Source organism: Rhinatrema bivittatum, chromosome 1 (genome assembly GCF_901001135.1).
Source record: "Rhinatrema bivittatum chromosome 1, aRhiBiv1.1, whole genome shotgun sequence".
Lineage (NCBI taxonomy): Eukaryota > Metazoa > Chordata > Amphibia > Gymnophiona > Rhinatrematidae > Rhinatrema > Rhinatrema bivittatum.
This window is the reverse complement of record NC_042615.1, coordinates 506,934,569-506,957,855: the sequence shown is the minus strand read 5'-3', so window position 1 is coordinate 506,957,855 and position 23,287 is coordinate 506,934,569. Positions and strand designations below refer to the sequence as shown.

General features: G+C 45.7%; 1 protein-coding gene across 3 annotated transcripts in view; it reads right to left on the bottom strand.

Annotated features, from left to right (window-relative positions):
* Positions 1 to 23,287, bottom strand: part of SLC38A5 (solute carrier family 38 member 5) — a 173,846-nt gene that overhangs the window by 48,075 nt on the left and 102,484 nt on the right. Inside the window, exon 1 of one of the 3 annotated variants that reach the window (XM_029610941.1) lies at positions 7,522 to 7,590. The exons of the other annotated variants lie outside the window; for them this stretch is intronic. The gene's annotated coding sequence lies outside the window, so the exon portion shown is untranslated. Of the gene's footprint in view, positions 1 to 7,521; positions 7,591 to 23,287 lie in introns of those variants that run through there. 3 annotated transcript variants of the gene reach the window in all.

The window sequence follows — 23,287 nt, the reverse complement described above, 5'->3', positions numbered from 1 at the left end:
TGAGGGTTCATTTCTGAGATGGGGGGGGAGGGAGTTCCATAGGGTAGGGCCTGCTATTGATATGGCTGATTTGCGGGTTGCGTTGAGGTGTGCAGTTTTGAGATTGGGAACGGAGAGAAGGCCAGTGTTGGTGGACCTGAGAATTCTTTGTGTGGGATATGGGTGTATTGCGGTGTTTAGCCAGTTCATTTTGTTGTTGTTTATTTTTTGTGTATGAGGGTGAAGGTTTTATATTGGATTCTTTGTGTGATGGGCAGACAGTGGAGTTCTTTGAGAGTGGGTGTGATGTGGGAGGATTTTCTGCTGTTAGTGATGATTCTGGCAGTGGCGTTTTGAAGAACTTGGAGGGGTTTGATGTGGATTTCTGGGAGGCCAAGGAGGAGGGAGTTGCAGTAGTCAAGGTTTGAGAAAATAATTGATTGAAGGACTGTTCGGAAATCGTGCGCTTGGAGAAGGGGTTTGAGATTTTTCAGAGTTTGTAGCTTGAAGAATCCATCCTTAATCGTATTGGAGATGTGGCATTTAAGGTTAAGTTGGCTGTCTATTGTTACGCCTAGGTTTCTTGTGGATGGTGTGAGTGAGATTCCTGAGATGTTTGGGACCCCCGGGTTGTTTGAGCTTCCTGAGTTGTTTGAGGGGGTGCACTTGAGGGGAGATGAGGGAAGGTCATCGTGGATGTGAAGGATTTCTGTTTTGGCTTGGTTGAGGCAGAGTGATAGTTGAGATAGCAGGTGGGATAATTTTGAGCTGAGTTTGTTCCATCTTTCCATGGTGTGTTCAATGGACTTGCTTATGGGGAGTAATATTTGTATGTCGTCTGCATAGACGAAGTAGGTGAGGTTTGCATCTGAGAGGTATTTGCATAGTGGGAGGAGGTAAATGTTGAAGAGGGTTGAGGATAGTGAAGATCCTTGAGGGACACCATGTGTGAGGGGCACTTGGGTGGATTCAGATGAGTTTGTCTTGACGATGTAGGATCTGTTTGAGAGGTAGGACTTGAACCATTTGATTGTAGTGTCTTGTAGACCAATTTCTTTAAGTCTGGTGAGGAGTGTTCTGTGATTGATGGTGTCAAAGGCGGCTGATATATCAAGAAGTATCAGGAGGAAAGATTGGCCTTTGTCGCATCCTCTGAGTATGGTATCGGTGAGAGAGAGGAGGAGGGTTTCAGTGCTGAAGAATTTTCTGAAACCATGCTGTGTTGGCTGGAGAACATTATGGGTGTCAAGATGATCTGTAAGTTGATTGTTGACTGTTTTTTCGATAATTTTTGCTAAGAATGGGAGGTTGGAGACTGGTCTGTAGTTTGCTGGGTCTGTTTTGTCGAGTTGAGGTTTTTTGATGATAGGTTTCATGATGGTGTTTTTGAGTTTGTCTGGGAAGATTCCTTGCTCGAGTGATAGGTTGATGATGTAGGTTATTGGTTTGACAATAATCTCTCTGAGTTTTAGAGTTTTGATAGTACTAACAACTTAAAAAATCAACCACCTCAAGTCCCCACCAAATCCACCATCCACTTCAGGAAATCATGCTCACTAGACCTACTCAGCGAAAAGATATCCAAAGCACTAAACCAACTTGACCTCACAGTCGCAACCACAGCAACCTCCTCATGGATCAATCTCACCAATAAAATTGCAGATCAAATCTGCCCAACATCAACCAAAACCATACAACCCACATTGGACAACAGGAAACCTTGGTTTACCCCTGAACTTAAATCCCTCAAGCAAACACTAAGAAATAACGAACAAAGCTGGAGAAAAAACCCAACCTCTTCATCACACACTATCTACAAATCCCTTCTCAACACATACAGGAAAGCCATCCTTAGAACCAAGAGATTTCTACGCAAAAAAAATCCACAACTTCATTTTTTACTCAAAGGCACTTTTCTCCTACGTCTCCTCACTTACCAAACCTTCTCCTCCCACTATCCCAGACCACCAAGCACTCAACAAAGCCAACAAACTCACCAACTATTTTAAGACAAAAATCTCCAACCTTACCTATTCTCTCACAACCAACAGCCTCCCTCCAATACACCACCTCATAACCCTGCCTCAACAAAACGCTAGTCTCGAGTCATTTGAACCCACCTTTTCTTTTGAGATAGAAAATACACTCAAGAAACTCAAACCATCCTCCCACCCATTACCGACAAACCTGCTCATCGCCATCCCAAACACAATCTCTAAACCAATTTCTGAAATTATTAACACATCTCTATCTCAAGGTCTAGTACCTAACCAGTTAAAATTGGCAATCCTCAAACCTCTGCTTAAAAAACCAAATGCCTCTCCATCAGACCCAGCTAACTTACGTCCAATCGCAAACTTACCTCTCATTGCCAAATTGATGGAAAAAATTATCAACAAGCAACTGTCAGAATATCTTGAAGATCATAACATTCTATCTCCGGCTCAGTACGGCTTTCGCAAATCCCGAAACACAGAATCTCTCCTACTATCACTCACGGACTCCATCCTCGTAAACCTGGAGAAAAAACAATCCTACCTGCTTGTTCTCTTAGATTTGTCCGCAGCTTTTGACACGGTAAAACACACAATACTTATAGACCAACTAGCCAACATAGGCATCAAAGGTTCAGCTCTCAGTTGGTTTCGGTCCTTCCTGAACAATAGGTTCTATAAAGTCAGGATAAACAACAAGGAATCTCATCCCATCCTTACAGACCAAGGAGTCCCTCAAGGATCTTCACTTTCACCCACCTTCTTCAATATATACCTCCTCCCGCTCTGCCACCTACTCGCAAACCTTAAGCTTACCCATTACTCTATGCAGATGACATACAAATCCTTATCCCGATCACAGAATCCCTGCAAAAAACTATTACCTATTGGAATGACTGCCTTCAGCCAATCAAAGACCTACTCTCTAGTCTCAACTTAGTTTTGAATGCCAATAAAACGGAAATGCTCATTATCTCTCATGACACCCCCCCCCCCCCCCCACCATCTCAGCAAGCTCCTCTCAATCAACAAACACAAATATCAATTTCTCTCCTGACGTCAGGGATCTAGGAGCTTGGCTAGACAACAATCTAAACCTAAAAAAGTTTATAAACACTACCACAAAGGACTGCTTTTACAAATTACAAGTCCTCAGAAAGCTAAAACCCCTCCTACACTTCAATGATTTCCGGCTAGTACTCCAATCCATCATACTATCCAAGCTAGATTACTGTAACTCCCTTCTACTCGGACTCCCCACAAATACCATCAAACCCTTACAGATGGTACAGAATGCTGCCGCCAGAATCCTCACAAACTCCAACAAAAGAGAACATATCACACCAATCCTCCGTAATCTTCACTGGCTTCCTATCAAACATAGGATCCTCTTCAAAGTTCTTACAATCATTCACAAAGTGACTCACAAACTCGCGCCCATCAAGTTAAGCACAGAACTCCAACCTCATACATCTTCCAGACCCATCAGAAGCGCCTCCAAAGGCACACTGTATGCCCCGCCTGCAAAAACATTACTAAGGAAACGAGCACTATTTTCAGCAGGCCCCCACCAATGGAACGCACTCCCCCCAGATCTAAGACTTGAGCCTAGTCATCAGGAGTTCAAAAAAAACCTAAAAACCTGGCTCTTCCGCCAAGCCTTTCCAGACACTTAATGCTGCCTAGATGCACGCATACTATAGATTCAGTAGTCAATCACGTCAACCCGTCCCCTTTTCCCTATTAAGATACTGTGCTTTATTGTATATACTGTGTTTATACATAATTTATTGTATAAAATATAATATATATACTGTGTTTTATTGTTTTATTTTACTATATTTTATTTTACTATACTATGACACCTATGGTTTTATTTGTTACTATACTATGATTCAGAGTTCAAAAGTTTCTTGTAACTATTCTATTCTATGTTCAATTTGTACTTTGTTCTATTGTTATATGTAAAGCCCCTCCCTTTTTTGGGCATCTCACTGTTTTATATAAACCGGAGTAATTTGTATTTGATACAAGAACTTCGGTATATAAAAATTAAAAATACAATAAATACAATCTCAATTTACCCAATGGCATTACAATCTGTTCTTCTTTTTTTGGCTGTTGACAATTTTCCTTCCTCGTGAAGATCAATCACCCTACTAGAGGCCCTTGTTTCTCCATAAAAGGCTTCATCAGGGGGCATACCGCATCGAAAACATTGCAATGGTGACTATAATGCCGGTTCCAAATCGCTCTCAATCTCAGGGTGCCCTGGAACCGGTTTGGATATTGCTGTGGGTGGTGAAAAATGGGTTTCCCATCTCCGATTAATCATATTGGTATTAAAGAGTTGGTTACTGTGTGAGCCATCCTGTATAAGTGTTATGGTTATTGGTGTTTGGGTGAATCCTTGGATACTGTGGGGGCTGATTATGCCCAAGTGAGGGACCACGGTGTCAGGCTAGACTCTGGACACCCAAACACAGATTGAATCTTTATTTAAACAGTTTTGAAAACCACCAGAGGTGGCAGCAGTGAGTAGTAGATGTTGAGCCCGGCTGGGCAGGTCTCTCACAGAACACTGGAACAGCGAGTCCTCTGCTAGGCTGTGCTGTAGTGGAAAGAGACTGAGAGTTATGAGTACACAATAAGAAGCATTCAGAGTCCCAGGTAGAATTAGGAGAAGCTCCGAGACAGGGAGAGCAGGCCCTCGAGGAGCGAGTACCTGATCCCTTAGAGCAGGGAGACTCAGTGGTATTGTACTCATACAGCGGTTCCACTAGACGAGAGGTCTGGCACTGGAACAGAGGGAAGGCCCTCGAGCAGTGAGTACCTGGTTCCAGGGAAGCAGTACTGTGGAATAGATGGTAGTTGTACTCACAGATGGAAACTGTTAGTGAAGTCTTCCAAGTAGAAAGGATTGTAGATGCAGGCAGCGACTCAGGGAACATGGGCCCTCGAGGAGCAAGTACCAGTTTCCTGATAGCACCTGAAAGAAGCAGAAGAGGCTCCCGAGGAGCAGGTTACCCCGTTAGCAGTAAGAGTTCCAGATAACGCTGGAGTGGCAGAGTAGCTTCTGTACGGAGAGTGAATCCCATCCGCAGTATCCGAGTAGTTGCTAACTCGATTAGCTAGCAAAAGAGGTAGGCTTAAATATCCGGGCAACGTGACGTCATCTCAGGGGGACGCCCCTGAGGTTCGCGCCAATGAGGAAATAAAGATGAGGGCGGCGTGCACGCGCACCCTATGGTTCCTTGGAGGAGCATGGCAGGAGGCAGCACCAAAGCCGGTCCAGGGACGCCGGAGAGGTCGGCAGACAGACACCGCAAGAAGAGTAAGGTAGGTGAGGCGAAGCCGTCGCAGACCGGCGGTTGCAACAATAAGAGCAGCTGGTTCAGCATTATAGTCACCATTGTAATGTTTTTGATGCAGTATGCCCCCTGATGAAGTCTTTTATGGAGAAACAAGGGCCTCTTGTAGGGTGATAATAAAGTTTGTTAACTCTCTTATATTTTATGTGTGTGCAGATTTCAGTAATCACATACATATTGTGATGTAGCGCAGCCCGGCCGCAGGCAGGAGCTGACAAGCTACCATAAGAACAACAGTAATACCAGAGCCAGACAGCAGGGGGCGCAGGGGAAGAGGAGAAGAACTACGAATCCCAGGTTCCCTGAAACACCACCAGACCTGGGAGGAGAACCTGAAGGCAAACAGGTGGCAGACATAGAGGGTAATGAGGCAGACACCGGTGAGTCCATGGAAGTGGAGGAAGAGGGCGTGCCCCCTTGGTGGAACTGGCCACAAAAGCCCAGCTCTTCGGAGTCAGAGGAGGAAGAGATGGAGGTAGGTTCAGAGGGAGAGGAGTCCTCCAGTTCGTATATGGATACGGAGTAATCTATGTGGGGGGAAGTATAATCTTTATCCTAAAGGGGAAGCCCGGGAGGAGGGCTCTAAAGGGGCCTGTTTTGTTGGGGCTGGTAATAGAACTGAGCTGAAAAGGTAAAAAGTTACTCTGTAATAGCACCGCTTGTAAGAGAACCTGAGTGCTGGAGGGGGAGGGGGCAGCCCCCATGTAATGTATCCAGTTATTACTTTACAAACTGCTTTGAAGGAACTAGCTATCTCTCTGTGTTGCCTTTGGGGATTGGGGGGGCTGCTTACCCCCAACCCTGCCTGAAGGGAACCTAGCAGCCCGGCCAAACCAGGGCCAGAGGAGGCACGGACCCAGGGAGTTACGTGAGCCTGTCGAACTCCCGGGACCTTGGCAACTGGTGGCAGCTCAGGACTGAAGACGGAAGAGCGGCGCCCAAGGCCTCACGGACGGTGAGCCATCACAATATGCAAAATACAACATACAGCGTACACAATATAAGCATTGATAAAATCACGTGTTTCTGTCCTCCAGGCTGCAGATGTCAACCCTTAGCTCATTTTAATTCCAGTTCTGTGCTCAGAAAAGTAGCAGTGCTGGGGCAGGGTCTTGCAGAGTTATCCCACTCCCTCAGGCCCTGACTGGTTCTATGCTCAGTGGAGGAGCCATGCTGGGGTTGGATTCTTGCAGATTTCTCTGCTTCCTTAGGCCAGTGACAGATTTAAGGGTTTTTGTTGCCACTAAGGCACTGTCAGACCTCCTGTTTCCAAGGAAGGTCAGATACGGCTCTGGGCAGAAGCCCATGGTAGCACGCCGGCTCCACAGCTCTCGTGCCGCAGCCTCTACTGATGGTGCCACAGGAGAGGGGCACTCCTGGTCTGGGCTCTTCTGCGTGCTACTTACAGCAAGCAGGCAGGAGGCAGAAAGGCGCGAACCCTCTGCTTGCCTGGCCTAGCCATAGCAGCTTCTCGAGACTGACGCTCTGCCTTCCTTTGTCCTGCGGTGGGGAAAACTTCTGAAGTTAGGAAGTCAAGTGCCAGTGGCACTGGTCTGGCCCTCGCTGGGCCCTGACACAAGGAATGAACCTGAGCCAACGGCCACAGCCTAGTCCAGATCAACCCCCCAGCAGCAAAGTCAGCAAGAGGATTGCAGGGAAGGGAGCAGGGAATCAAGAGAGTTGGAGGGGAGCCACTTCATATAACATGTGACCAGCGACAGGGAACCTTGCCCCAGCACTGCATGGCAGAAGTCCCAAGGCTGCGAGAGAAGTAAAGGAAGCCTCAGTGCACCCCGAGAGATTGCCCCAGCACAGCTGCAGAGGGAAAGGGGGATTTGCCCCACATGGCACTCTTGGTCCCTGAGAGAGGGAGAGGGGCTGCCTGCCCATCCCTGAAGGTGCAGGCAACAGGGGAAATAGAAAAAGGCAAGAGTGGATTAGAGAGCATGGATAGAGGGTTAGATATATTTTTAAATATATGTACCTAAAAATATCTCTAGCCCTCCTTTTGTATATATATGGGTATACAATCTCCTGCCTGGATGACACAGGATCCCTTCCTGGCCAAGAGCTGGAGGGAAGTTTCCTCCAAGAGTAAAACCCTGGAAGCCAATCTTCTGCTAGTAGAGGCTGCTGGAGAGACAGTACACAGTAATCCCTCCCTCCCCTCAACTCACCTCCTCCAGGTTCCCGAGCTTCACCCTGCCCGGACGGACGAGGAGTCTCATGTGTTGCCGCTGAGTCACAGAATCAAAGGACCAGCCTCTTATGTGACACACTATTTGGCTCAGGTCATGGTCGACTCTTAGGGCCAAGTTATGCCCCTGGGCTTGGCTCACCTAGCAAATTATTTGGTTTGCCCACCTCTAAACACCGTATAAATATGCAGATTTATGTGTGTGTGTGTGTGTGTGTGTGTACACCTGAATATTTCACACTAGTATAAAGGTCTTTGCCCGCTGGGGGTAGAATAGCTGAAAATTGAGGTGGTTTTTACAGACTGGATGGATCTGAATGCAAAAGCTGAAGTTGATTTTTCTTGTACTGAGCTACCAGCTGAAAGTTAATTAGTGTTCTCAGCTGCTGCAACTAAAATCCATAGAAAAACTGAAACCCAGAGGGGCAACTCCCAAACTGTCCGTACCGGGACAATGACGGCGGGATTTTGAAAGCACAATCAAGGGTGCTGATGCAGAAAGGAGGTCTCGGTGCCACACTCCTTTTAGCCTGCATTCGTGCACACTTTTTCTGTGAGCAAATTCTACTCCCGATGCAGGAAGGAGTTTTGTACGCAGAAAGTGTGTGTGTACCTCAAGGAGAGTAATACTTCTCGCCCTCGCATGGAAATCCCATGCAAATGAGGACATTAAGTATTACTTCCTGATTCAGACAGACTGCATCCGGCCAACGCACCTTCTTTAACGCTGGAAACCTAACGCCTGAGTCAAGGTTGGAGTTAAGTTTCCAGCGCTATAGAAAAAACAATTAAAAAGGGAAAGAAAATGTCTGAGTGGGTACATGGCGGCAGTCACCACCACCACCTAGCCAGATAAGTACCAACTTGTCTGTCTATCTGGCAACAGTTACCGCTACATAACCGGATAAGTACTTTATCCGGCAACATGCTACATATATACAAGTACCAATTTATCCAGCTATCTGGCAGCTACTTCCCGCTGCCAAATAGCCAGACAAGCAGAGGCCCCCACACCCAAAGGCTCAACCCAAGGGGAATGAGGGCTGGTATAGGAGAAACTCCAGCTGGGCCTCCGCTTCGTCCGGGTCAATCTACTGATGGTGGGAACCTGCATGGCTCCTCCCTGCAGGTTGCACCAATCCTGCCTTGGCCCAAGGGTCCAAGAACACAACACATAAGGGAATCATTCCATCCCCTTTATCATTTTGGTTGCCTTCTCTGTACCTTTTCTAATTCTGTTTTTTTTTTTTTTGAGATGTGGTGACCAGAATTGCACGCAATACTCAAGATGAGGTCACACCATGGAGCAATCCAGAGGCAATATGATATTCTCTGTTTTATTCTCCATTCCTTTCTTAATAATCCCTAGCATTATATTTGCTTTCTTGGCTGCTGCTGCTGCACACTGAGCAGAAGATTTCAACGTATTTTCAACAGTGACACCGAGATCCTTTTCCTGAGTGGTGACTCCTAATGTGGAGCTTTGCATTTTGTAGCCATAATTTGGGTTACTCTTCTCTAAGTGCATCACTTTGCACTTGCCCACATTAAATTTAATTTGCAATCCCAATCTCCCAATTTTGCAATGTCCTCTTGCAATTTCTTACAATCCTCTTGTGATTTAACAATTTTGAATATATTAATTTGGTGTCATCGGCAAATTTCATCACTTCATTCGTTGTCCCCATTTCCTGGTCATTTATAAATATATAAAAAGCATCGGTCCCAGAACAGATCCCTGGAGCACTCCACTATTCACCTTTCTTCATGGGGAAAACTTACCATTTCGCCCTTCTCTCTGTTTTCTATCTTTTAACCAGTTGGCAAACCACAGTAGGACACTGCCACCTATCCCATGACTTTCTAATTTCCTAAGAATTCTCGCATGAGAGACTTTGTCAAATGCTTTCTGGAAATCCAGATTTATATCAACTGGCTCACCTTTATCCAGATGTCTATTTACCCCCCTCAAAAAAATGTAGCTAATTTGTAAGGCAAGCCTTCCCTTGGCTAAATCCATGTTGGCTTTGTCCCATTGAACTATGCCTATCTATATGTTCAGCAAATTTGTTCTTTATTACAGTTTCTACCCCTTTACCTGGCACTGACTTCAGACTTATATTTGTCTGTAATTTCCTGGATCACCCCTTGATCCCTTTTTAAAAAACTGGCATTACACTGGCACATATCCCTATATCCCCCCCCCCCCCCCTCCTCGCTCTCTCTCTTTATATAGATAAATAGGTATGTAGATATTTAGATAGGTAGATATATATTGGCCCATAAACATTTTTTATAAATATTCATGCATGTCATTTCGCTTCCTCTTCTACAGTTGGCAAGCAATACTTTTTTTTTAGATTTTGTTGTAACTGTTAAAGGTTATCAAGTGATGTTGCAAAATGTTAAGGCTCAGAAAGAAAATGAAATTTTGCAGGGGGAAAAAAAAAAACTGGCCGACCAACTTCTTAGAGACGAGATGAGACCCTGGCTCCACACCCCCCCCCCCCCCCCCCTCACCACTCACACACCTTATCCTCCTCCTCAGCACAGCCAGTATCAGTACTGACCACGATCACGCCTGCAGCACCGCTGGCTGCCAGGGTTCAAGCTCAAATTCTGGGGCAGTGCCAGGGTCTGCATTTTTTGCGATGCCCACAGGTGACCCTGCTGCTCCCGCCATAAGCAAATCTACAAGAAGTGAGAAGGAAACCGAGACAGGGGCAACACAGACTGGATCCTGCAAGTGACTGCAGATTCTGAAATGTGGCTCACAGATGAAGAGAATCAAATTTATTGGTCCTGAGGCAGCTCAAGGGTAGATTCTGGGACATAGTTACATTTATTTGCATAGGTTTGCATACTGAATAACAGAAATGTTTTATTTTACATTATAAAAATGAAGCAATTTTCCAAGCTTGCTTATGTGCGTGTATCACACGTTTTATTCTATTTTGGGGTTTATGGATGGGTGGGGGAAAAAGATCTCAGGTACTGGTGAGGGGGAGGGGGGGCGGGGAGAGATGCAGGGAGAGGATCCTTGTGATGAAGGAAGAGATTCTGTGACACGGAAGTGATAGGGTCCTAATCGCCACTCTATCCAGATTACCCCATGGCCTGTGGGGCCATTAGGTCATGCTTCCACATTCCATTATCCCTTCACTTTGTGCACGCAAGGACCCTCTTCATTTAACCTAGTCCATTACTATTTTAGCTTCCACCACCCACTCCAGCAGAGCATTTCACCATCCTTCCCGTGAAAAGATATTTCCTGATGGTGTCCCTCAGCCTGCATCTTTGGAGCTTCATATCATGGCCACTAGCTCTAAAATGTCCTTTCTACTGAATAAGATTGACTTCTTGTGCATTATTAATACCATTGATGTATCTGACAGCAATATCATATCGCTCCTCCCACCGGTTTCTCTTCTTCTCTCAAGTATCCGTATTCAGGTTCTACGTGCCTCCTAGCAGAAGCTTGCACTGTATGCGGAAGCAGATGGGGAGTCAGTGTAGTGACTTGAGAAAAGAGGTTACATGGTTGTAGGGATAGAAGTCGTGCAGAATGAATTTTGGACAGACTGAATGAGATGTTTCACTACTAGGAGGAGAGTGAGATGTTTCACTACTAGGAGGAGACCTGCCAGGAGCATGCTGAAGTAGTCTAAGTGGGAGGTGATGAGAGAGTGGATAAGGGTTCAGGCAGGAAGGAGGGGGTCTGAGTGATGTTGTAGACGAAGCTCCCAGTCTCCTGCATTGGCTCGGGATTAAATTCTGCATCTAAACCCCTATGGCAGTTTGGTGATGTTTACATAAACCTGCATATACTGTAATTACCAGTAATGGCCTCAAGGCGGATTACAGCAAATTAAAAACAGATACCATTGTAATTACTATAGAGTTAGTGTCAAATTCACAGCTGAGTTCTTCACAGCACAGCAGTTAAGAATCCAATGGTGTGTAATTTATGGCTTTCAAGATAGGTTAGCTACCTGGTTAGCGGAATAGAGATTTCTGCCAGGAAGGTCTGGCCGAAGAGTCATTCTTAAGCTTTTTTTTCTGAAATGGGCCGATACAGTAAAAGTCGCGGGAGAGCAGGTGGACGCCCGCTCTCCCGGTGCGCACACAGGCCACTCTCCTGTGCATGCGATTCTGTATTCAAATGAGGGTCCGCGGCAAAAAGAGGCGCTAGGGACACTAGCGCGTCCCTAGCGCCTCTTTTTGGACAGGAGCGGCGGCTGTCAGCGGGTTTGACAGCCGACACTCAATTTTGCCGACGTCGGTTCTCAAACCCGCTGACAGCCACGGGTTCGGAAACCGGACGCCGGCAAAATTGAGCATCCGGTTTTCAACCCACGAGCCGCGGGCCGATTTCAAATTTTTTTTTAAACTTTTTTTTAACTTTTGGGACCTCCGACTTAATATCGCCATGATATTAAGTCGGAGGGTGCACAGAAAAGCAGTAAAAACTGTTTTTCTGTGCACTTTCCCGGTGCCCGGAGAAATTAACGCCTACCTTTGGGTAGGCGCTAATTTCTGAAAGTAAAATGTGCGGCTTGGCTGCACATTTTGCTTTCTGAATCACGCGGGAATACCTAATAGGGCCAGTGCGGGCGCTATTAGGTTCGGGTGGGGGGGGGGGGGGGTTGGATGTGCATTTTCGACGCGCTATTACCCCTTACTGAATAAGGTGAAGGGTCTACAACAGCACAATCTGGCATGGGGCCAGAGGTGAGGAAAAAAGGGCCATTTGAGGGGATTGTTGCTCTCTTGTGGGGGTGTAAGGAAGAAGAAGTTGAGATAAGGTAATCTGGGGCCTATATATTCATGCACCTGAAAATAAAGCAGATAGTTTTACATGTTATCCTGCTTTTGATTGGGAGCCAGTGTAATTGATGTAGTATTGGTTCTATGTGGTCTGTTCGGCTTTGGCTCCTTGCGGCTGTACTAGAAGCTGGAGGTGCTTCATATTATATTGTGAGAGGCTGCTGGATAGAGAGAGAGAGAGAGAGAGAGAGTTGCAGTAGTCAGTTCTGCTGATAATTAATGCATGGGTCACACACTGGCAAGATTATTTTCATCAGGCTAATTCGCACAGGTGGCAGGGCTGGCACAGATGCATAAGCGAGGCTCTTACCACCTTCGTGATGTGAGTTTTCATACTGAGGTTCTGACTGAGTTGAATTCCCTATGCTTCATACTAGCGGTGTAGTAAGGAAGGGAGTGGGGGTGGGGGGGGGGGGGTCAAAGCCCTTGGCCACCAAGCTGTAGGGGGCACCCAGGAGTCTCTTTTTGTATTTTTTTTTCCTAGCTGCACGCAGATAGGAGGCAAGAAGAGGTTGTTATTTGAAATGTCTGCAGTTTCTATAACCATTATGTATTTCTACAAGGAGGATGGTGGTGGTGATGGTGTTGATAGGGTGAGGAGGCAGGAGGGAGGCAACACAAATGTATTAGCCCCGAGGTGCCAGAGACCCTTGCTGTGCCACTACTTCACACTCAATTTTTTGGGATGCAAAGGGGTACCTGACAGGGTGGTTAGCAATTATAAGGGACGACCTGGGAGGCTGATCTAGAGGAGTTCCAGTTTTGGAGAGGTTCAGTTTTAGTGTATGGCTGCTAAAGCCACTGGGCTCCTGCTGTGAGAAAGTTATTTAGATTAGCAATGGAGGAAGTTTGGTTGCATCCAATTCTGACGCAGAGCTGAACGTCATCCCCAAAAAAAAAAAAAAAAAAAAGTGGCATTCAGTATTTAAGGACAGAATGAGGAAATAGGCTGGGCAAACGTAGATGCTTAAAAGGATCAGAGAGAGAGGAAGGAGCCCTCCGCACGCGAACTCTCTGGATTTGAGGGGATTATTGGCTCAAGTAACAGATTGTGTTTTATGAGACAGGAATGACTCAAACCATTTAAGGGCAGTGCCTTCAATGCCAATTAAGAGACAAAGCTAGAGTTGGTGATCAACAAGTGTCAAAGGCAGCAGGGGGATTAGCATCTATTTAACCCGTGTCTAATGCGGAGTGAATGAGATAGCGCTCATTGGGGCCGATGCAATATGCTGAGGGCACTCTCAACCAGCAGTTAGACATGGGTAAAATAGGCGCTAATCAATTCCCTAATTCAATAAGGGGATTAGTGCCTATTTAACGCGCATCTAACGCGGAGTGAATGAGATAGCGCTCATCATATGCAAATGCATGTGAATGAGCCTATTACTCATTCACTCCCAATGCAAAAAGATAAATGTGCTTCTCAGACACATATTTATGGCTCAGACATTAATGCCTGCCTGGAGCAGGTGTTAATAGCTGAGTGCATTGAAAAGAAGTACAGAAAAGCAGAAAAAACTGCTTTTCTGTACTTCTTTTTTTAAAGTTAAAAAAAAATAAAACTCAGCGGTCTGCCAGTAATGAAAATGGCCGCCGATAAACTCGGGGGCCATTTTCATTACTGGCAGACAGGCAGCCGTGGCGGGTCACGCTAGGAAGGAGGTGCTAAGGTCGCGCAAGCGACCCTAGCACCTCCTTCCTAGCGTGACCCCCCTAATTTAAATATTGCATGGTGCCCCCCCCTTTGGGGCACCATGCGTGCATTAAGAGAGCGGGCGCTGACTGTTCAGCGTCCGCTTTCTACGCGCCTTTATTGCATCGGCCCCATCACATGCAAATGCATGTGAATGAGGCTATTACTCATTCACTCCGCAAGCAATAAAATAAATGTGTGTCTCAGAGTTTATCAGCGTCCATTTTCGTTCCTGGCAGACAGCCGCTTAGGAAAAACAATGCCAAGTTTTCCGGCGTCGGTCTTCATAACCGGCAGCTGCCGCGGGGTCGCGTTAGCAAGGAGGCCTTAAGGTCGCGCAAGCGACCCTAGTGCCTCCTTGCTAGCGAGACCCCCTAATTTGCCTATTGCATGGAGCCTCCCTTGCGGGCGCCATGCATGCGTTAAGAAAGCAGGTGCTGAAAAGTCAGCGCCCGCGTTCCGCGAAAATTAAAGGCTACGGCAACTTGTGACTGTATCCAAGGATTTCTTTCCCAAGTAAAAAAAACAAAACAAAACAGAAAAACGTTTTATTTATATAAGGAGCAAACATTGCACACAACATCCCATACCAGCAAAAGACACTGCATAAACTGCCAAAGAAATGCAGCTTAAATTCCCACAACTATTAGCGAGGACAATTTTTTTCCAAAGCCATTTATCTGGGCAAAAGAACTTTCTGAAAAGTGGCCCATCCTGTATGGGGGGGGGGGGGATCAATAAGGAAGGTACTTTTACCGGGGGGGGGGAGGAGGCGGAGTTAGGTGGGAGGAGGCAACAAGGCCGAGTTTCGCATCTGTAAAACAAGGCTCGTGGGGCCGTGAGAGAGCGCGCGCGCCTGCGGGGCAGGGTGGAGAGGAGCAGGCGCCAAGCTCTGCAGGCACTTTCGCGCCAGGCAGAGCTCACAGAGAAAGTGGGGGCGGGCTCTCCCGTTCAGACCCGGTAGAACGTCCATGGGCTTCGCAACTCCCCGCAGAGTTCGGAAATCGCCCCCCGAAGAGTCCTCCCCCTCTCCCGCCGCTTCACCAATACCCAACAGCCTGTCCCTTTTTGGCCAGACCAAAAGCACTGCAGATGCACGCACCTCCTTTACCGATTTAATTATACAACGTAACAAGTAAATACATCAGAACTTAAGTTAGAAGACTGACTTTTTCTTCTTTTTTTAATAATGCAGCCAAAATCTATCTCGTACTATGGTGTCTTTCTGTAAACTGTCTTCTCGGCGCAAACGTTAAGTTTTTTGGTTTTTTTTATCATCGCTCTCTCAAATGTTTGCTTACCCCAATATTTTATGGAGGGGACGCCGTGGCCAGAAAGCGCCAGCCTAGCTCTGGCTCGCCAGCTGAAGACACTAAGAGAAGGTAAAATGAGCTTTTCTCTAATACTCTATCAAACAAATTACAGGTGTTTAAGTTATTGCTCTTCCCAGGATAGCCGATAACTCAGGTTCTATGTCCTTCGAAAAAAACCTGAAGGAAACTGCAGGACCAGGACCTATGTAAAAAGTATCTATGCTATGGCATCCCCTCCAGCACAAACTGGAGAAGTTAGATGAGATCCTAGAGTAAAAACGAGAACGGGTAAGTCTGGTGTAGCATCTTAGCCCTAAGTTCTGATCTGGCAACATATAGATTAGATATCTCATGAGCTGATATTACCTCCAAATTCATATCCCCCTCCCACCCGAGTCAATTCATTACAGTGACAGCCCTGGGCCAGGGTCACACACAACAGTTCTCGCTCTAACCCAGCCATTGCAGACCCTCAGTCTGGCCACTAGGTGTCACCACTGAATGGTAGCTGAGCCTCCTCCCCACCCAGGGGCTGAGCACAGCCTCTGCACCTTTCCCAGCCTGGGGTGGGGTGGGGGCCCTCAGTCATTGCTTTAGGGTGGCACCTGGTGGTTGGATTCAGGGCCTATGATTGCAGGCTTCCGGAAGGAGCACTGGTGCATGTCTTCCCCCCACCCCAGCCCAGGACTATCACTGGAATAACCAGATATACTGTGGTAGAGGGAAAGGGAGTATAGAATAAGAGGAAAAATTCCCAGGTGATTGGATGATGGCTCATGGCACCAGATTCCAGCCCCATTTCTGGAGGTACAACAGAGCAAGAGGGAAACTGCCAGGCCGAAAACATGGTTACAAAGAAAAAAACATTACTTTGGCCTGGTTCCTAAAAATTTTGGCTGGTGCTCAAATTTTCTAAATAAATTTTCCATCCCTGGAGATCAATACCAAGCATACCCTGCCTTACGGGTGAGGCTCATTCTTGTGAGGGTATACGCATAACAAAGATATTCAGAGGCACCGACCCAAGAAAGATTATCATCAACAACGACATGGTGCTGCTATCACTCAGATTCGAGAAAGGTGCAGGGCTTGAACTACAGTGACTTGCATAACAACACAAAAAACCTTGCTGGGTCAAAAGAGCAACCACCAATCACAAGACCAAAGGCGAGTGGCATTGTACGTTGCCATGAAGGGTCGATGGCTGCATTCATGGCAGAGCACTGGAACAGATGCTCGTTGGCCAAAAAGAGGCAGCGAGGATCATGAATATTCCTTGAAGATATCCATCCCAGCTTCTTTTTGAGAAAGATCCAAACATGGGATCTGAGCCATAGACTTAGGATGGTCCCTTCTTGGCCTGTAAGCTGAAACTGAGTGCTTGTACAATCCGACTACACTGGGGGACACAATTACATTACAAACCATCGCCAAAGCAGGAAATATTAAACCTATAAATGATGTAATAATAATAATACAAAAAAAAAAGATGCTTGTGGGATTCCGCAGCCTCCGTGCTTGTCTTTAGGTTTGTTACTACATTTGTTTGAGGATTTCACTGCTCACCTGAGGAGCACAGTTTTCAGACACCTCTGACTAGGTGCCCAGTGTGCGGTTACAAACCTCCTAACTGGTTTTCAAGGGAAAAGTACGCACGTGCTTCACCTTTGAAAAGCATCCTCCGGGGGTTCTTAATCTTGTGCCTGTGTTCTACCCAGGTGAAATGCCAATGCAAAATAACCTCCATAGATATCTCTTTCCTCTCCTGATCTAAACCCGCTCCCGGGGACGCCTCCTCGCAGTCCCTAAAAGTACGAGGGCTGTGGAACCGTGCTCCATGCAGGCTTTTAGCTGGACTGAGGGAGAGCACCGATTTACCCAGGGGAAATGGTTTTTAAAATTGCCCTCGGAGAGACCAGCTGGGTGAAACTGGAGACACAAGGAGAAAGACGCTCTCAATTTCTCAGATATACAGACATGAAAACAAACTGTTAGGCAGCAGAAGTGCCACACGGATGAGTCTGAAGCACTGGAGGAAACATCTTCAACAGCTCCCACTCCAAACTGTCTGCAAAAAAACCTTTTTTTGTCGTGGCCACGGACAAATCAAAATCATCCCTTGTGGAGTGTCAGGCAGCCTCCAGATAGCAAAAGATTTAAAATTTCCACATTTTTTATTTCTGCAGACTGTGGAAAGCTGCAAAGTGCTGGGAAGTGTTAAATGGACTTTGACACAACACAGATTGTGTGTCTGAATTAGAACTTGATTTTTTAATTCATTGGACATGTGGGTGTATAAACAAAAGCAAAATCACCATTTAAACTTTTAAAATTCAGTAAATCAAAGAGTCTGGATGCCATATTTCCAAATGTTACTTTTTCTGTTCTGACTGACAGTCTATAAAGGGGAACATCTATTTTTCAAAATGATCCACATTACAAAATGTTTTTCAATAAGACAGGCAAAAAGAGAATTTGAAATAAAGCTTGCTGTAAAAGCAAAAACTCACAATAAACATTTTCAAATATATCCAAAGCTGGAAGCCTGTGAGGGAGTCAGCTGGACCATTAGATGATCGAGGGGGTAAATGGGGTATTTGGGAAAGACAAGGACATGGAAGAAAGATTAAATTAATTCCTTGCTTCAGTGTTTGCTAAAATGGATGTTAGGGAGACACCCATGCTGGAAACTGTATTTACCGTAATGGTGATGATCAAAGGAACTGAAAAGAAATTATGGTGAACCTGGAAGATGTAATAGGGAACATTGACAAACTAAAAAGAGTAGCAAATCACCCAGACTAGATGGTTGATACCCTAGAGTTCTGAAAGAACTGAAAAATTAAATTGCAGGCCTACTAATAGTAATTTGTAACCTATCATTAAAATCATCTGTGGAACTTGAAGATTAGAGGGTGGACAATGTAAAGCCAATGTTTAAAAAGGGCTCCAGGGGTGATCTAAAAACTACAGACCAGTGAGTCTGATGTTAGTGCCAGGAAAAATCATAGAAACTATACTAAAGAACAAAATTACTGAACATATAAATAGAAATGGTTTAATGGGACAGAGCCAACATGGATTTACACAAGGGAAGTCTTGCCTCACTAATCTGCTACATTTTTTGAAGGGCTTAGTAAACATGTGGATAATGGTGAGCTAGTAGATATAATGTATCTGGATTTTAAGAAGGCATTCGATAAAGTCCCTGTGAGAGATTCTATAGGAAACTCCCTCAGACTATCTTAAGGGACTGGGCACAGCTCTCCTGCCCAGTCCTCCTTAAGATCCTTTTCCACAGGGAATCCTGGGTGAAGGAAAGAGCCCTTCACCAGAGTATGAGAACTCAGGGCCTAGAAGACCTGTCCCATTTAAGGACTGTGTGTTACTTGAAGTTAAGGTGAGCTGTACTGTTTGTTTTGATTTTTCCACTGTAAATAAACAGCACCTAAGGAACGGCCAGAATCTGCCTCATTTCTCTGGCAGTTTGCAAACCGCTGTAGCCCAAGTTACCACAGTCCCTCATGAGAGGCTCCTCAGGAAATTAAGAAGCCATAAGATAGGAGGCAATATCCTGCTGTGGACTGCAAACTGGTTAAAAGACTGAGTAGGGTCAAATGGTTAGTTTTCTCAATGGAAAAAGTAAATAGTGGAGTACCCCAGCGATCTATATAGGGACTGGTGCTTTTTAACATATTTATAAACGATCTGGGAAAGAGAACAATGAGTGAGGCGATCAGATTTGCAGACAACATTATTCCAAGTTGTTAAATTGCAAGAGGATTGTGAGAAATTTCAGGCGGACCTTGCGAGATCAGAAGTCTGTTCATCCAAATGGCAGATAAAATTTAATGTGGGCAAGTGCAAAGTGTTACACAAAGGGAAAAATAATCCAAACTGCAGTTAAATGAATTAAAGTTCCATATTAGGAATCACCACTCAGGAAAAGGATCTGGGTGTCACTGAGGACAATGCATTGAAATCAGCTCAGTGTGCTGTGGCAATCAAAAACGCGAACAGAATGTTAGGAATTATTAAGAAGGGAATGGCAAATAAAATGGACAATGTCATAATGCTTCTGTATCGCTCCACGGTGAGACCTCACCTTGAGTACTGTGTGCAGTTCTGGTCGCCGCATCTCAATAAAGTTGTAGAAGAACTGGAAAAGGTACAGAAAAAGGCAAACACATTGATAAGAGGGATGGAACAGCTCCCTTTAAGGAAAGACTAAAGAGATTAGGGCTCTTTACACAGACGATAAACAATTTTTTGTGCCCATTTGCATCTCATGGGCTGATACACTAAACTTGGCTATACAATGTCTGTCTGAAATTTGAAAAAAGGATGACGGCTCAATTAAGAATAAACAGGAGTAAGACTAACAAAGCAATGTTCTTGAACACCCTTATGTATTTCTTCTGTGCTTATAATTTACCATCCAGTGCATGTGCTGCCCTCTAGCAGCCAAGTAAGGCTGGAGATTTCCTCTCCTAAATTTGGGCATGTGAATGACGCTAGGGAGAGGGCGAATTCAGTGGCAGGATCCACCTAGTGGAATACTCTTTCGGTTAATCTCTGGTTGACCGAATGCCACAAGCTTTTTACAAAACATCTGAAAACCTTCCCATTCCAGCAAGGTTCTGGAGTAGTAAGTTAGCATTAGTTCAAGTCCATTTCCAGAGTGAGGTGCCAAAGGTGATCACGTCTTTGTATGTTTTATTCTGCTTTTTATTAGGGCTGTTCATTGCAACTCACCACAAACTGTGGAGTGCGCAAGAAATACATTAATTTTATTATTATTCAACTTGGAGAAGACACAGCTGAGAGGAGATATGATAAGAGGTCTATAAAATCATGAGTGGGGTGGAACTTGTAAATGCAAATTGGCTGTTTACTTTTTCAAAAAATAAAAAGACTAGGGACACTCCATGAATTTACTAAGAGCACATTTAAAAAAAATCAGAGAAAATATTTTTTCACTCAATGCACAATTAAGCTCTGGATTTCATTGCCTGAGGATGCGGTAAAAGAAGTTGACGTACTTGGGTTTAAAAAAGGTTTGGACAAGTTTCTGGAAGAAAAGTCTATAAACTGTTATTAACCAGGTAGACTTGGAGAAAGCCACTGCTTATCCCTGGGCATTAGCAGCATGGCATCACTCTATTATTTGGGATCCTTCCAGGTACTTGTGTCCTGGATTGGCCACTGTTGGAAACAGGATATTGGGCTTGATGGATCCTCGATCTGACTCAGTATGGCAATTCTTATGTTCTGCTTTTATCAATGCTTGATCAAGACAAACTGATTTGTCTGACCATTATGTCAATTGAAAAAGACACTGGCCACAGTCTGGCTATTGCTAACATTATTAGTGCTTTGGCTGGAGAGAAGTGTGAGATGAAAATGTTAATTTTACAAGAATAATTGATCCCAGATGTTTAGTGAGAGAGGGCACTGACTTTCAGCTCTTGCTCGGCCAAATTTAACTTCTTGGGCAAAAGTGAGTGAATAACTATACAGAAACTCTAAGAGCCAGTCAGTTTGCTTGAGCAGTTTTGATGCAGCATCTCTTATACAAGGATTTAATTTCTAGGGATGTACATGGGGGGAAAAAAGCTGTTCAGTTTTGGTTTTTTGTTTTGGGGGGAAGGGGGCCACTTATTTGGGTTTCGGTTTGTTTAATATTTAGTTTGGTTCATTTTGTTGGCTGAACCAAAATAAAGATTAAATTACCTCCCCCACCCCCCAAGAGAAAAAAACCCAAAAAGAAATGGTGGCCCCCGAACCCCCTTGGACCACGTTTACCCCTGCATCTCCAAGGCAGAAAGCAGTGATCCCTAGTCGCTGGGTTTGAAATTAGCAGCAGCTGCAGCCAGCCTGGAGTCATATACTGTATGGTACCAGCTTCAGACATGAGCTGGAGCAACAGGGTATCACTCCTGCCCCTTTCTACCTCAGAGAAAGGAGCAAATATGGTCCCAGGAAGGTGGGGGAGTGGGGAAACTTCATGTCTGTTATTTTCATTTGAGAAAGTCAATGAAAATAATTCGGGGAGGGGGGGGGTTGTTTCACTTTTAACCAAAATGAAATACACCTGTCAAGTTACAGTTTTAATTTTGTTTAAAACAAATGCACACCCCCCTCCCCTAAAAAAATACCACAGAACATCTATACAAGCAAAATCTTCTGCAAAGAGCTTTGTACCAGAAAGGAGTGAATATAAAAATCAGGGAAAAATCCCACAGTGCTTTTTCCACAAGATTTAGTATGGAATTGTTTTCCCCTCTTGAAACTGCAAGAAAATAAAGCCTTGGGTCAAAAGGTACTGAGATGCACACAGAGGGGTAGATTTTCAAATAGCGCGCATAGGCGTACTTTTGTTGGTGCTCCAGGCGCCAACAAAAGTACGCTGGATTTTAGTAGATACGCGCGGAGCCGCGCGTATCCGCTAAAATCCGGGATCGGCGCGCGCAAGGCTATCGATTTTGTATAGTCGGCGCGCGCCGAGCCGCGCAGCCTACCCCCGTTCCCTCCGAGGCCGCTCCGAAATCGGTGCGGCCTCGGAGGGAACTTCCTTTTGCCCTCCCCTCACCTTCCCCTCCCTTCCCCTACCTAACCCACCCGACCCTGTCTAAGCCCCCCCTTACCTTTGTCGGGGGATTTACGCCTCCCGGAGGGAGGCGTAAATCCCCGCACGCCGGGACGCGACCTGCGGGCGGGTACGGAGGGCGCGGCCACGCCCCCGGACCGCCCCGGGCCGTAGCCCATGCCCCTGTACCCGCCCCCAAAACGCTGCTGACACGCCCCCTAAACGCCGCGACGACCGGGCCCGCCCCCCGACACGCCCCCGACACGCATCCCTCGGAGAACCCCAGGACTTACGCGAGTCCCGGGGCTCTGCGCGCGCCGGTAGGCCTATGTAAAATAGGCTCACCGGCGCGCAGGGCCCTGCTCGCCTAAATCCGCCCGGTTTTGGGCGGATTTAGGCGAGCAGGGCTCTGAAAATCCGCCCCAGAGAGCTCTGCAGCACGCCCCTGCTGTTCCAGTACTGAGACCCTCACACACACATCTCTGCCAATACACCTCACTCCTGCCCTGCAGCACCTCCTGTCTTTCTAATACAGGCAGTCCTCAACTTTAAGACATTTGAATTACAAATGTTTTTCAACTGATACCCATTATTCAACTTTATAGTACGTAAGCATCAGCCAGCAGGTACTCGTTGACCCGCTGATGACTGAGGCCCAGCAAGATGATGTCATCAGGAAGTGCACCGGGGACTTCCTCTCCTTAGAACAAATGTCAGCGCAATGTCCTGTAGACATGCCTTATCACTTTCCTCTTCAGGCAGAAACAATGTAATGCTTTAGGATGGGTCTGTGCCTTTTACAGGGATCTGAACTTGGACCGGTGCTTTTCAATAAATTTATAAATGATCTGGAAAGGAATATGTCCCGTGAGGTAATCAGTTTTGCAGATGATACAAAATTATTCAGAGTAGTTAAATCACAAGTGGATTGTGATAAATTGCAGGAGGGCATTGCGAGACTGGAAGATTGGGCATCCAAATGACAGATCGAATTTAATGCAGACAAGTGCAAGGTGTTGCATATTGGGAAAAATAACTCATGCTGTAGTTACACGATGTTAGGTTCCATATTAGGGGTTACCACCCAGGAAAAAAATCTAGGCATCATAGTGGATAATACATTGAAATAATCGTCGGCTCAGTGTACGGTGGCCATCAAAAATGAAAACAGAATATTAGGAATTATTAGGAAGGGAGTGGTGAGTAAAATAGAAAATGTCATGATGCCTCTGTATCGCTCCATGGTGAGACCACACCTTGAATACTGTGTACAATTCTGGTTGCCGCATCTCCAAAAAGATATAGTTGTGATGGAGAAGGT